At 37.1% G+C, this 13,770-nt stretch overlaps 1 protein-coding gene across 4 annotated transcripts in view; it reads right to left on the reverse strand.

Annotated features, from left to right (window-relative positions):
* The window catches only part of LOC117295309 (ras-specific guanine nucleotide-releasing factor 2-like), a 95,669-nt gene that overhangs the window by 31,446 nt on the left and 50,453 nt on the right, over window positions 1–13,770 (reverse strand). The window lies entirely within an intron of this gene.

The raw sequence follows: 13,770 nt of genomic DNA on the forward strand, positions 1-13,770 counted from the left end.
GGAAAGGTCAGCAGTCATCGCTGTAACAGCGAGACGATTTGCAGAACGACCAGAGCATGAACCGCTGGTCAACATGGGTTCATCCAAATGCCATTTCATTGTTTGCAAAATATCAGGAGGAAGCTGAAGAAGGTAAAAGGGGAACAGACTGTGGGGGGGGGGGGAGGATGGTGGCACACAGATGCTATCGGGAGGAAGTCTTACAAATGGCATTTTTGCTATATGCTGTATGCTTCTTTTTTTTCTTTTTTTTTGGGGGGGGGGTAGGGAGGTGGCACATAAAGGCCATCGGTAGGAAGTCCTACAAAAAACGGCACTTTTGATATAAGATGTACGTTTCTTTCCTTTTTTTTGTTGGGGAGGGGGGGGGAGAGTGGTTGCACATAAAGGCTATAGGATAGTGTTACAGATTGTTTGCTATATGCTATATTTTTCTTTTCTTTTCGTTTTCCAGAATGGGGAAAGGGTGGGGTTTCCTGGGATCTCCCTATGCACAACCTAGTGTTCTGATCCAAGTGTGGCACAACAGAGAAAAAAGATCACAAAAAATAAAGATTGACTTAAGGTCAGAGTAACAAAAATCATCAAGATACAACCATTTACAATAAAAAAGATTGCACAGATAGGGGTTTCAAAACCAAAGATATACACCAAAAATATCAGAAGACCTGGTTTCAATTCAGGAGAATCTTCGGGAGAACACTTGGTTCTAAGACAAGTGTTTCTTGCTTCTTAAGATGAGGTATGTTTTATATTTTAGATTGGAGTAGTAAATGATTCGTGGTCAAGGTGATGAAACAGCAATAAGCCATCAAGGTGATGACTCTTAAAGACTAACACCTGCTTCAGACAAGCGCGCCAGAGTCGTGCCGAACCAAATAGATTAGGAGGGTCCAGTATTCATCAGTTTATGGCACAAACGACCATCTCCTGCTGAAAAAGCTGAAGCAACTATCAAAAACGCAGCTTGACGCGATTTAAAGCGTGTGCCTAACGCGTACGCGTGTGTGAAGCTGTTAAAGTCTCCCATTAGTGGGAAAACACGGGAACAGGACATATTAAACTGACCCCAAAATGGATTACTTTTATAGAATATTAAAAACAATCGCAGTTACTTTCTTAGGCCTATTGAATGTTTCTTAGATATTGTGCCAGCAAAATACTTCTACATCAGCGAAAGCTAACTGTTTTCCACTATACCACTCTTAACAAAAATTCCCAAATAATGAGCTAAAACAATGTAAACTATAAAATTACAAAGAATAAATACTGCACCGCTACAAACAAATAAATAAATAAATAACAACTGCGCGCAGCAACAGTCAAAAAAAGAAAAACATATGCACTACAAAAATGTGATTCAGGCCAGAAGCAAATAATTCAACGACGATCTTCAAGAACTAAAGAGGCGACTTCATCTTGTCCGACAACCTCATCTACATTTATATTACACATGTCATCAAACGCATGAGTTCCCCCCTTATTCAGATTTAGGTTAACGCGAGGTGAAGAAGAAGAACAAGAAATAATGCCAGATCGACTCGCTGTGGAAATAATCATAAATTACTTTCCACGGCGGCGTTGGAGAGTAGATCACCTGCCTTAGTCTGAGAGAGAGATTGAGTCGGTCACAATGGTTTTATAATGCTGTAGAGATGTACGCTCCATCAATGCATTGATAAGTGTTAGTATTATTAGATACAGTCGGATTAGCGTTTGATTGCTGAAGAAGTTCATGTACATTATCTCCGCCCATTCTGAAAGAAGGGGTACTATTTTCTGTCTTTTATTTTAACCCGATGCTAAAAAATTCCTTCATTTATCAGAGTTTAGACTGACTGCATTTGTTTTTTGTTACTGCATTAGAGTTTTCTGGTACAGTAATTAGTAGATTCATTAAATCTATTTCAGGTAATGCTTTTGATACAAATATTAAGATCGGCATAAAAAAAACATAAAATACATGAAACAAAATTAAGATTTCATTGACACTGTGGTTCCAAAAAAGAGATATTCACATGGTGTTACAGCAAAACCTTTTTAATTTAATTTTTTTAAGATTGGCACAAAATCTCTGTTACAGGAAAAAATGAAGATTTTATTGACACCGTGGTTCCAAAAAAGAAATATTCACATGGTCTCCACATGGTGTCACTGCGAAACCTCTCTTAGCTAAACTTCCATCATTTAAAGTTTCAACTCCAACTGCAGTTCTAAGAACTCCCTGTAGTCGTAAGAATATAGGATCACCGCTAAATTCAATACAGGTTCTTGAAATTTTATTTTCATTCCATGAACATGAAGGAAAGAACACTGTGATCCTTCTTAATTCCAGTAGTGCTTCAAAATCAACCTGTTAAGTAAAATTCAGGCTGTATGTCTGAGAAATGTTTGTCATAATGATTGCACTTGTTTGGTTATGATTGCCTTTTAGCCTTTGAGAAAGACTCTGCTAGGGTCTAAACGTAAAGCTATTAAATGAACACGTTGCCTTGGATCGGTCGAGTTGGTCTTTGAAAAGCGTTTGTAACCGTTTGTTATAAAATGCATTTGGTTAGAAAGATGTTGTAAAAGTAGAAGACAATGATCTACACAAATTTGCCTCGAAATTGCTTTGGATAGGCCAACTCGTCCGATCCAAGGCAACATGTTCCTTTAACCAATTTTTTACTTTAATTTGAAGTCATTATTATTTTGTTTTTTGTTTTTATTTTATATTTTATTACCTTCATTGCACAAATACATAAAAAAAAAACATTGGTGCAAAAGGGAAACCCCGAACAGGCACATCAGAGACACTATAGGGCTGAACATATATTACATTACAACCACTCTACCCCCCTGAAATTGGCATTCTGATGTCATGGAGATGTATATTTTCCAGTAGAAATTTAAGCTTTATTAGTCGACACGTTTTTGAGAAAATGAGCGAAAATCACAGAGCAATTTTTCTGGAGAGTCGCGTAAATCCATTGTGGAATGCTGAAATAGTTAAGTTTACGCCTCACTGTGAGAAAAAAATTATTTTCAATATTTTTTTTACTCATTTTTTGAAACTACAGCACCCCAGCAACTGATCTATTTGAAGGGGAAGCTTCTACCATCATTATCTTTTGACCATGTAAGTTTAATGTAAATCTGTGGATTTTTGTGTTTTGTGTCGTACAAAAAGTACCCAAACCCTTTAACTAAATTAACAATTAACATAAATTGCATAAATAAAGCGTTGACAATGGCCTTGGATTATCTAATAAATGAGGGAAGTCAAATTGTTTTGGGTCGTAAAACAAAATGTCAGTTATGTCAGTTATGTTTTTCGATGATAAAAAGCGATTGACAGCCTGCGGGAGATTTCATTTATCCGCTAGGGGGTGTATTTCGCTTGAAGAGAAGGGTGAAACATAATGAGCTAAAAGGTGGAAATGAGCAAAACGTCTTCCGAGAGGAAAATTGTTCATGGAAATATTCAAGGTTCATTTAATATTTAAATGCACACTAGACTGGAAGGCAAATTTAATCTTTGGGATCGTTCGTAAATTATTAAGCATTAATGGATATTTTTCCATCATTTTTTTTTGTATGAAGAAACTAGGAAAGTATCTACAGGCTGGAGATGGGTTGTTGAAAGGAATAGTCATTTAAAATGTCATGGAGGATGAATGCCAAATTTCAGAAGATTTCCTACGTCTCAAATAAAAACTACAGAAATGCACCTTTTTTTTTCGACCGAAATTTTAGATTTTGTTTTTTTCAGATAATTTTTAATATTTTCTTTCGTTTGGAAGAGGAACATCTTCTTGCTAGAAGGACTTATAAAATATGTTTCAGGGTAATCCCAAATGTGTCGCATTAAAAACCACAACAAAATACCTACTAAAAAAACAAAGGAAACATCCCCCATAAAGACAACAACCTGTACTATTATTTTTTTGAAATTGCTTATGGTTTCAATTTTAAGGGGAGAGGAGAAAGTACACCGTACCTCGTGGGAGGATAATTAAAACAATTAATGGTAATTCTCAAATAATTTTTGTGTAAATGGTTGGTATTTTTGGGAGTTTTGCGGGGGAAAAACCCAAAAGATAAAAAACCCTTACGAAGCATGACATTCTGAGAAAAGGAGGTCCCACCCACAGAAACTGCATCAATTGATGGCTGTAGGCCTACTAATCCAAAATGTCACATACAGCGGGGAAAAAAGAAGAAGAAAAAATACAGATGACAAAACCTTGCGGTGCCTCAGGGAGCTGCAGGTTTCTCATTGACACAGAAGAGTCGTGAATCATTTATGTTTCCGGTTCTATTAGAAATCCATTTCTTTTGAAATAAATTTGACAATCAGCAACTTCATTATGAATGTTTTTTTTTATGAGTTTCTCTATTGAGTTAACGAACATTGTGTTCTGAAAATGTCCTCATTCATGAAAGGTTATTTATCTGCTCAAGCACGGTATATAATACTTGATGGATAATTTGTGTTTCAATTTTTCCATATTTCCATTGTTCATACACCATTGTCCATTCATCATTATTGGGGACATATATCATTACCTCATTAGAATTCAAAAGGGGAAGTCATTCAAAGGATCAAAGCTATAAAAAAAAAAAATTGTTTTTTTATTTTAAAGGAACATTCCAGAATTGGTTTTGCTAGCAAAACAATTTGCTGGCAGTGTAAACACTTTATGCAAATACCCATATTGACATATTTATCTTAAAGGGAGGGTAAACGTTGGTAATTACTCCAAACATTTCCATAAACTGTTTATTTCGATCTCATTTGCTATGTGGGTATAAGTATTAAAAAAAAAAAAATAATAAAATAAAAAAAAAGACTCAACAGACTCAACAGAGACCGCATGAGTTGTCAAGTCTGGAGTTTACGGCCCCCACGCTGAAGTCACAGATCTTTGGCTCTTTTGAAAAATCCACAGTGCACCTTTATTTTACCAACAAAAATATTCTCAAACGAAGCATAGACTAAAGTCAGAGAAGTGATTTTTATCACCTTACATTCGAGCCAGGTATTGAAACTGGGCCATACCCATTTAGCTTGACATCGGATCGCCTCACTTTAGGGGAAGGCAGTCAATCTCCTAATACACTGCACACAAAATGGAAGGGCTCCCTGACAAATTAAGGCCATTCAAATTCATAGTGGGATTTATATGGCTCGGTGAAAAAAAAAAGGGGACAAAATCAGGACGTACAAAAGATTTTTCTTGGCTTCAGTAGAAGATTTTTGCAAACAAAAAGTGCATACATCAGAAGATTTCCTGGCCTATACAGGTAGTAAACGATTTGTATGGCTTACGAACAAGATCTAGGTTTCAACATGATTAATTGTTTGTGGCTGGATAGTGTAAGACTTCTCCTAATTAAGTAATTAATTAGTGTAATTAACAAGTGTGAAAGCCTAGTGCTAGAGTACAATAGGGACATACATGCGTAATCATCACATCTGTTATCATTATGTATGTTGATTGATTGATTGATTGATTTATTTATTCGGATACAAATACAGCAAGAAAACATACATAACAATAGGAGAAAAGACAATGAAATAAGATAAACCAAAATAGAACTCAAAATAGAAATACTGCACAAAATAATCCAAGGATAACACCCCAAAAGCCAATTTGTTAGGGTTAGTTCCATTGGGCTCTTTACAAAAAACGTCAAAAACACCAAAAAGGAATGGAAGTACCAAAATACAGACAAACCTAGACAAGAGCAAAACGATTAATCAAGGAAAACAAAGCAAGAAAACACAAAATAAATAAATAAATAAATAAAAAAATAATTAATTAAAAAAGATTTTGAGCACATCAACATAAAGTTGATTTATATTTGTATAAAGTTACCACTGATAACAACTAAAAAAACAACAACATTTATCCACGTAAAAAAAAACAAATTAAAAACTTGAAATCAACCCGAGACAAAAATACTAAAAAACACCACAATTTTGTTTTTCTTCATTTGTTGTTTCTGTGTGCAAAAGATGTTTAAGGTCTCACATAATTGTGAGTATTACCCTCAAACATGTCTTCAGTCTTCAGTGGGTTGCTCCTTCTTACAGCCTTGAAGGCTAAACTAGGAGGTTGGTGGCCAATGACCTATCAGCCTGTGCAGCAAGAACTCAAGGTGCCAATCGAAAACAATGGATGTGCCAAAAAGGTGTAGATACAAAAACGTGCTCTTCATTTTGTAATAAATTCTACAGACTAAAAAATATACCACAAAATGAATTGAATGTTTGTTAATACAGACTTGCCTCCCCCACCATTCTTTACTTTAGTATCTAAAATAAAATTAATTGCCCAGTATATAAGATATCTTTAAAGGGAAGGTACATGTTTGGTAATTACTCAAAACAAATATTAACTTAAAAACTGACTTGGTAACAAGCATTGGAGAGCTGTTGATAGTATAAAACATCTCCCTCTGAAGTAACGTAGTTTTTGAGAAAGAGGTAATTTCCCACTAAAATATTAAAGACTTCTAGCTAGAAGTCTTTTTATTACTATCTGAAAGCACACAGATTCGTCCAACAAGGGTGTTTTTCCTTTCATCATTTTCTCGCAACTTCAATGACCAATTGAGCCCAAATTTTCACAGGCTTGTCTTTGACAATATTACCAAACGTGTACAGTGCCTTTAAATTTCATTAGACAAGAGAAAGCAGAAAAGTAACCTGTCTTTAAAATATGCCCAAGAGAGCATGTACTGTCTGCCGTCATGATGTACGAAGGCATGCACTTAGCAATTCACTTTGCGACAAGTGTTATTTTTAGACCCCCCCTACACATGCTGATTTGCCGGTACGTGTAATATACAATTTCCTCTTAATAAAGAGTCTTCAATGCCTGCACCGATTCTCTTGACCAGTAGGGACCTTTTTTTTTTAATTCTCAAAAGATCGAATTACGACGCCGAAGCCGTTTCCGCTTATATCTAGAAATGATGGAAATAATCAAGTCATATTGTAATACCGCCGGGTGTCCAAATACATTTTCAAATTAAAGCTATTTGAATGAGATGTAAATGTTTAAATGTTGCTTGATATGTTTTCCATGTTTTGTCCTCTTGTTTTTTCGTTGTTTGTTCGTGAGTGCATATATATTGTAGGAAACTTTTTAAAAGTGCTTGCAAAAAAATAAAAAGTTCATTTGAGAATTATTGATAACTTAATGAATGTTAATTTTTGCATCGGGGATAAGGAATACTATTTGATTTTAACCCCTACACCGACCTGTTTATGCCATTTTGAGTTATGGTAAGCACATTACTAGAACACTATTTGGTTTGGGTAAATTTGTCTAAGTACCAAAACCATGCTTTAACGGGAAGGTACACCTTTGGTAATTACTCAAAACAAATATTAACTTAAAAATTGACTTGGTGGTGAGCATATTTGGAGAGCTGTTGACAGTATAACACATTGTGGGAAGTAACGTAGTTTTTGAGGTAATTTCTCACTAAAATATTAAAAGACTTCTAGCTAGAAAGTATCTGAAAGCACACGAATTCGTCCAACAAGGGTGTTTTTTCTTTCATCATTTTCTCGCAACTTCGACGACCAATTGAGCCCAATTTTTCACAGGCTTTTTATTTTATGCTTATGATGGGATACACCAAGTGAGAACACTGGTCTTTGACAATTACCAAACGTGTGCCTTCTCTTTAACATTATACTAATTGTGTATACTTAATATATGCGCTTTTGTTGTTGTTACCTTTCTATATACTGATCAATTCTCATCTAGCGTTATTTTCCAACAAAAGTATGAAAAAACGCCTTATTGAATTGAGTGTCCGCCATATCTCACAAAAAGCTGATTTAGCACTGTGTGTTCTCAGTACTTTCCTCAATCGACAAACAATTAATATTCTCTAACCACAATGCAAATTACCATAAATTAATGGTGCTTTGGGTAAACTATGGTGCTTTGGTGCACCACTTTGCATATACCCCTTTAATACACACACCACACATCAATCTCCTTTGCCAATGTGGGTGCTTAATCACAAAAAGATCAACTTAATTGCCCGGTCTTTCCCCCCAATTTCTCGACATTTAACGTAACAAGCATCTTTCCAGGAAAGCGGGACCGGCAAACCTTTACAAAAAGATCATTCGTGGGATGGTGAGGGATGGTGAGGATGTCACGGATACTATTATACATGAATCCAAATGCCATCAACTACGTATACGGCTATATTTGGAATATGAAAACCCCATTTACAAGTACAGCCACCTGCTAGAATATATTGACATTTTGCTGGTTTCCGACATCAAACAATAAGGATTCAAAGTAGAACTATTCACTACAGATTTTCTTAACGTCATCTGATCCCCGTCCCACCCATCCACAAAACCCTTGCCCCAAAACTGAAACTACAGACAAATTGAAAAGTGTACTAAATTCTGGCCAGCATGAACTGGGTTGTCTCTGTTCCTAATTCCCTGCTGTTCCCTCTCCAACCACATTTCCTACTCTTACCCAATCTACCCTCATCTCTCATCTATTCTCCACATGTTCCTTGTTGTTTCCAAACCTTCTGTAAGTCATCCTCATTCAGGACCAGTGCTTCAGTTGCTATTTCAACAGCCAATAAAGGATGATCTCAATATTTCAACTATACCTTTTTATGGCCAAATAGACATCGTAGATACCGGTTAATAACCATTTTACTCTCAAAATTTGCTCTCAATAACTCGAGTCAAAAATGCACCAGGCCGCACAGCTTTTTCAGCCGAGAGTCAAAAACGGCTTATCTATTATAATGACCCCTTGACGCCAGTGACGATTTTCCCCTAATTGGGCTTGAACACAGTTCTCCAGCTTTGGCAAACTGAGGGCGCTATTTTCCACATCAAATAGCCGCCACTGATGTCACAATTCCTTTGTCGCGCGGGTTTGTTTGACCCCCGTTCTTCAGAAATTTGGCTTGGAGCATTCTGGAGAAAAACCCATTTTTACCATGTTTTAACGTGAGGTAAGAGACTCGTTGTATTTTTTTTAATGTTTCCTATGGACTGCAGCTATTAGCAAACTGTGATATCTATATATTTGAGATCATCCTTTATTGGCTGTTTAACCTTTAGGTCTACAGGTAGTTCTGTACAATATGTTTATTATTTGTTTTCCCCTGTAGCTTAACTTTTGTTTGCAAGTATCGTTGCTGTACTTTGTGAAATGGCCGAATAAATCAAAATAATAATAATAACAAATACAGTCAGTCCCCAACTGCCTGCCTCAATGAGTTCAAAATCCTGAATTTTATCTACACATCACCACAACCAAAAGCACACCTATTGATCCGATTCACCTTTCATAATCATCAATGTAAAATCCTGTGCTGTTTTGCAGGCATGTAGGCTTCGATTTTGCAAGGACAAGGGCACCAAGGCATTTTCTCCTCGAAGAAGAACACACTATGAGGAAATTATAAAATTCTACTGGAGCATTTCAAGGGCACCAAGGCAATGACCAGCTGGCATGGAGGCAATCGCCTTCGTTTGCCTCTGTGAAGTATCAGGCCTGATTTTGGGAATCAGATTTCATGTATGTCAGCACGCATTTGAGGCAACGGGCGTAGTTAGATCCCAATCATATTTTTACATGTAACTTGACTCCCAAAATGGCAGACCATGGAAAGAAATGAAGCTGTTTTGTGATGCCAAAGGAGTAGGTCTCATAATTCAAACATGGTCCCACTATACCTTGCAGGAAAATACTGTATGTTAAAGCAGCTTGAGCTTCACTGAGTGACCGATATGCTCACTATATACAATGTAAGAAGCCACTATTATTATTATTATTATTGCGAAGGCTCAATATTTCTTAAAATTCTCTCTTGCATCGAGTTGACATTTACCCTATTTGGATAAAAATACTTCTAACATACATCACTCCATAGCTATTATCATAGAGAAACTAATGCTAAACAATATAAAACCCAACCACTTTGGCTTGTAATGATCTTATTTTCAGGGAGGAGATTTGATAAAATGTGAAAAGTCCTGAAAATGTCTAGCGGGCCTCGGTGCCCCCTTAGACCCGGAACTTTCCAGTTGTTACAACTCAGGAGGGTAACAGATTCTGTGCATTACCATGCAGAAAGACAAAACTACAGGTTTGGACAAAATGTGGACTAAATCTTTCTCCCTTTGGTGTGGTTGATTTATTTCTGTCAAGAAAATCTGATGGTGAAAGGGCAGTTTGAGAAAAACCTGAATTAGGAAAAATCTTGAGAAAAATACACAGGCTTGTGCTTTGCTTGGGAAAAAAACATAATGACTTTTACATTGACATTGACTGAATCCCTTCAACGGTTTCCGTAGCTAATTAAGAGGAATTTTCTTTGTGTTACGGAAAGAAAAAGAGAGATATCCCATTTGTTTCCATCATCTATCTCCTGGACAGAAGGTAATACAATTGGCGAGACAAGCCCGCTGGTTACTGTCTGTCAAGAGTTACACAGTTAATGAGGTGTAAATTTCACTCTGGGAGTTAACTCCTAATTAAGGAGAATAAAAAGTACAGATGACTCAATCTTCTAGACATGCTAACGACCCTACAGAGAAGGGGGACGTTTCAATGAAGGGCAAAGTTGACATTGCACACAGTGCAGTAGACGTTGATTATACTTTGATTGTTCTATTTTTTGGAAAACTTCTTCTTATCGATTCTATACTAGAAACACTAGATACCATGTTTCAGCCACAGCTGGACACACTTCTCGGCAACATTTTTAAAGGCACTGGACACCTTTGGTAATTGTCAAAGACCAGTATTCTCACTCATGGTGTATCTTAACATGCATAAAATAACAAACCTGTGGAAATTTTGGACTTAATTGGTTGTCAAAGTTGCGAGAGAATAATGGAAGAAAAAGAACCCCTTATTGCACAAGTTGTGTGCTTTTACAGATGCCTTGAATTCGGGACCTCGAGCTGAGGTCTCTTATTAAAACTCAAATATTTTAGTGAGAAATAACTTCTGTCTCAAAAACTACATTACTTCAGAGGGAGCCGTTTCTCACGATTTTATACTATCAACAGCTCTCTGTTGCTCATTACCATGTAAGTTGTTATGCAAACAGTTATTTTGAGTAATTACCAATAGTGTCTAGTGCCTTTAAACTAGCTACATGGAAATGAAGCCAACGATGTCCCAAGCAGCAGACTTTGATCCCTGTAGTTGCTAAGAAGCTCGGAGGAGGCCTGTCTGAGTGTCTACAAGGGTGTTTGCCATGAACTAGAAACTTTGGGGTTAATGACAAGTGTCCCACAGGGAATCGTTTCACAAAACGTTGAGATTCATCTTCTTGCTGCCAGGACGATTTGTATTCCGACATCCCACTTTTCTTTGCAATTAAGACTGATACCCATCTCAAGATTGATCTATTCTTAAGCTTTTTTTTTTGGAATTGGGCCATGGTTCATGCGTATTATATTCCCATTCTAGTACGTAGAACCTCAACTTTGTACCTTGGGGTGATTGTTCTTGACATTCTTTAGCTCAATTTGTGGATCTAAAGTATGCCAGTATGTATGGCAATTTTTAATTAGGGTTGAGTGGCCGATCCATTATACACAAGCGCTCAAGTAGGGTGCCCCATTAAAGTCAGTGGACACTATTGGTAATAACTCAAAATAATTATTAGCATAAAAACTTACTTGGTAACTAGTAATGGGGAGCTGTTGATAGTATAAAACATAGTGAGAAACGGCTCCCTCTGAAGTAATGTAGTTTTTCGAGAAAGAAGTAATTTTCCACGAATTTAGAAACCTCAGATTTAGAGTTTGAGGTCTCAAAATCAAGCATCTGAAAGCGCATAACTTTGTGCGACAAGGGTGTTCTTTCTTTCATTATTATCTAGCAACTTCCATGACCGATTGAGCTAAATTTTTCACAGGTTTGTTATTATATGCATATTTTGAGATGCAGCAAGTGTGAAGACTGGTCTTTGACAATTACCAATAGTGTCCAGTGTCTTTAAGAGGCATCAAGTCACACATGAGCAACTGGTCCCCTCTCATACTTTTCTGATCTTGTGACATGTGTATCAAGTAATAAACAACAAGGGAACCTGACTGGGTAAATTTGAGTTAACTTGGGGTTGAACATAAAATATTGACTTGAGCAGGATTTGAACCTGCAACCGCCTGAATACTGTGCTGGCGATTGACCAACTGAGCCATCTACATGTAGCCCTAATGATTGGGTGAGATCCCTCGCTATACAGCAGTTACAGGTTGAATTGCTTCCGACTGGCCCCTCAAACAAATGTATTGACAAAATAAGGAGACCTCCAACTAATGGCTCAGTTGATATTTTTCTTCTGAAGCAGCTTATTGAGATTGGGCCAACATGATGAGAATTCCAACCTCATGTTGACTCTTGAATGTGTAGGATTCGAACTGCGTCTAGCTGCCGGGCAACCTCGGTAGTCTAGTTGGTAAGACACTGCTCTAGAATTGCAAGGGTCGTGGGTTCGAATCCCACCCGAGTAACATGCCTGTGATATTTTTTCACAGGACTCGGGGAAAGTACTGAGTATACAGTGCTGACACACATCGGTGTATGGGTAAAAAAAAAATAATAATAATATTCTTTATCCCCGATGCAAATTTAACATCTATTAAATGTGTAGTTTGCAATCAAGGATAACCAAAACACTACCATAGTACCATAGTGCTACATCTCCCTGAGCAAAACCCCCCAAAATAACTGTTTTACCCACTTCAAAAGCAAAAATACATAATCAATCAAATTTGATGGTAACATGCGAAACGTTAAGCCTAATACAGGCCTGATAAGTAACAAAGGCAATGAAGGCGATTGCATCCATGCCCCCTTGGTGCCCTCTTCATACATGGTGTGTGTAGGGTGCCCTTTGCCAAGGAGAAAATGCCTTGGTGCCCTTTCCCTTTCAAAAACGAAGCACACAGGACTGCTAATAAACTAACCTAGCTTCACCTGAGAGAACTGACTAGTTCCAATTAAGACCAACTAACCCACGACTCCATGGTCAGAAATCGAATACCATATGGTGACTACATGTTGGCTGATATTGGTGTCTATGTAATGCAGTGGGTTTGTGGACTGCACATCAGAACTCAGTGTGTCAACCCCTCACATTGCCTAATAGCTCAATTTAATAAATCATACCCACTGATGCAAGAAATTAGTACGATACTTGATTTTTCATCGCAGTCGTTGATGAGCGGAGAGAGGGGAGAGCAATTAGGCCAACTAAAAAAAAAACATGTTTGGGGCCTGCCTTTTTGAAAAAAGGAAGGATTTGTTTTCCTTCAAAATGGCCGCTTGACACATTTTTTAGGATAACTGCCTAGGACATTTTCATTTGTTTTCATCTGAGATTAATAAAATGTATCCTTTTTGTATTGTAAAAATAAAAAGATAGAAAAAACCCCGAGGCAGCCTCTTAAAAGGAAGCCAGGCAGCTGAAGCTCAGCAAGTTTTTATTTTTATTTGGTCTTACAAGTTATGTTCAGCTGCACGCCTCGATGGAGTGAACGCATCATGGAGGCAGACTGAGTTTTTAATCAAAGTTCAAGTTCAAGTTCAAGTTCAATTTTATTTCCACTCAATCATTTCAGATGACAAGATATAACATAGAGTAGTAAAAGGGGCTGCAAGATCTTCATACAGTCTCATACAATCTCATGGCTCTGCTCACTGCATAATTCCACGCTGAGTGCCCATGGAATTATGTGTTAAAGACAGTGGACAC

Source organism: Asterias rubens, chromosome 10 (genome assembly GCF_902459465.1).
Source record: "Asterias rubens chromosome 10, eAstRub1.3, whole genome shotgun sequence".
Classification (NCBI taxonomy): Eukaryota; Metazoa; Echinodermata; class Asteroidea; order Forcipulatida; family Asteriidae; genus Asterias; species Asterias rubens.